This window comes from Alexandromys fortis, unplaced genomic scaffold (genome assembly GCF_014885135.2).
Source record: "Alexandromys fortis isolate MF-2015 unplaced genomic scaffold, M_Fortis_MF-2015_v1.1 scaffold_132, whole genome shotgun sequence".
NCBI classification, from domain to species: domain Eukaryota; kingdom Metazoa; phylum Chordata; class Mammalia; order Rodentia; family Cricetidae; genus Alexandromys; species Alexandromys fortis.
In genome coordinates, this window is record NW_026068055.1 from 1,271,615 (window position 1) to 1,273,454 (window position 1,840).

Sequence of the window (1,840 nt, forward strand, 5' to 3'; positions counted from 1 at the left end):
ATCAAAACTCTGCCTAAGATGAACCAAAAGGAGACAAAAAAAAAAAAAACAGGAAGGGAGGAGTCACAGCTGGGTAGTGTACACACTCACAAGGGAGGAGGCACAACCGGGTAATATACACACTCACATGGGGAAGGGCGGAGGCACAACCGGGTAGTGTGCACACTCACACAGGGAAGGAAGGGGGCACAATTGGGTAGTATACACACTCACATGGGAGGAGGCACAACTGTGTAGTACACACTCACATGGGGAAGGGCGGAGGCACAACTGGGTAGTGTACACACTCACACGGGAGGGGGCACAACTGGTTAGTGTACACACTCACATGGGAGGAGGCACAACTGGGTAGTGTACACACTCACGTGGGGAAAGGCATAGGCACAACTGGGTAGTGTACACACTCATGTGGGGAAAGGCATAGGCACAACTGGGTAGTATACACTCACACGGGGAAAGGCATAGGCACAACTGGGTAGTATACACTCACACGGGGAAAGACGGAAGCACAACTGGGTAGTGTACACACTCACACAGGGAAAGGTGGAGACACAACTGGTTAGTGTACACATTTACAAGGGTGGAGGCACAACTGGGTAGTGTACACTCACATGGTGAAGGGAGGAGGCACAACTGAGTACTGCACACAATCACAAGGGCGGAGGCACAACTGAGTAGTGCACACACTCACATGGGGAAAGGAGCAGGCACAAATGGGTAGTGTATGCACACACATTTTGAATCACAAGCTGTGACAAAAATTTGCTGAGAAATACAAAGAAATCCCAGAAGGCACTAGAAAGGGAGTTCACGGTGCTGCTTGGCTGTGCACTGTGCAGCGGTAGTGTCTTTCCGGTAGGCACTGTTGCTGTATTGCAACCAGAGTGGAAGAGAAAACAGAACCGAGGTGGGAAGAATCATGTAATAAACAAGCAGATATTCACCTCCCACTTAAAGTATCACGCACATTTGAAGACCTGCTGGATCCTGAATTGAAAAACATTTTTCTCTTGAGAACTACATCTTCATCCAAGGTGCACTTCATTTTTTTTTTGGTATGAAAAATGTTTCAGCTGTAGCAAATCATAACGAACGTGTTGAAGTTTACACAGAAATATTTCCAGTAAACACAGCAGAGTGCGGGGTTTCAAGGAGGCTGTGTGAGGGCTGGGAGGATGAAAGCCACGGAAGACTAGCAGATGTGCCCCGGGCACTCCTCATTGTCATCAATCATAAGCCTGTCCTGCTCCATGGTTCTCGAGCAGTAGGTCTGGGACCCCTGAGGGTAGCAGAATTTATTGTGAGGGGTCTGTAAATCCACATGCACATTCAATCTGGGGAGACTAAATAAATAACATGTCATGAACGTGCATTGCTATTTTTAACATGTCTATAGATGAGGTGATGGGAAAGCACAGTTTTGTTAACGCAGCTGAAGTAATAGCGGTGCCTGGCCCTTAGGTCTTTTCAATCTACAAATATTAAAAGGACCATTTCTAGCATTACATCCTCATAGTCAGAAACAGCTGAGTGAGTATGGCCTCTTACAGAAAGCCTCTATAAAGCTACCAGTAGAAAACTTAAATTCTAAGCAGAATGTTTTATTTTATTTCTTTTTCTTACATTTCATTTATTTGGTGTGTGTGTGTGCATCTCTCTCTCTCTCTCTCTCTCTCTCTCTCTCTCTCTCTCTCTCTCTCTGTGTGTGTGTGTGTGTATGTGTGTGTGTACATGTGGAAATTGGAGAACAACTTGTGGGAGTCGGTTCTTCAACTTATGTTCTGGGGACCTAATTCAAATTGCCGAGCTTCGTAACAAGAACTTTTGCCAGTGAGTCGTC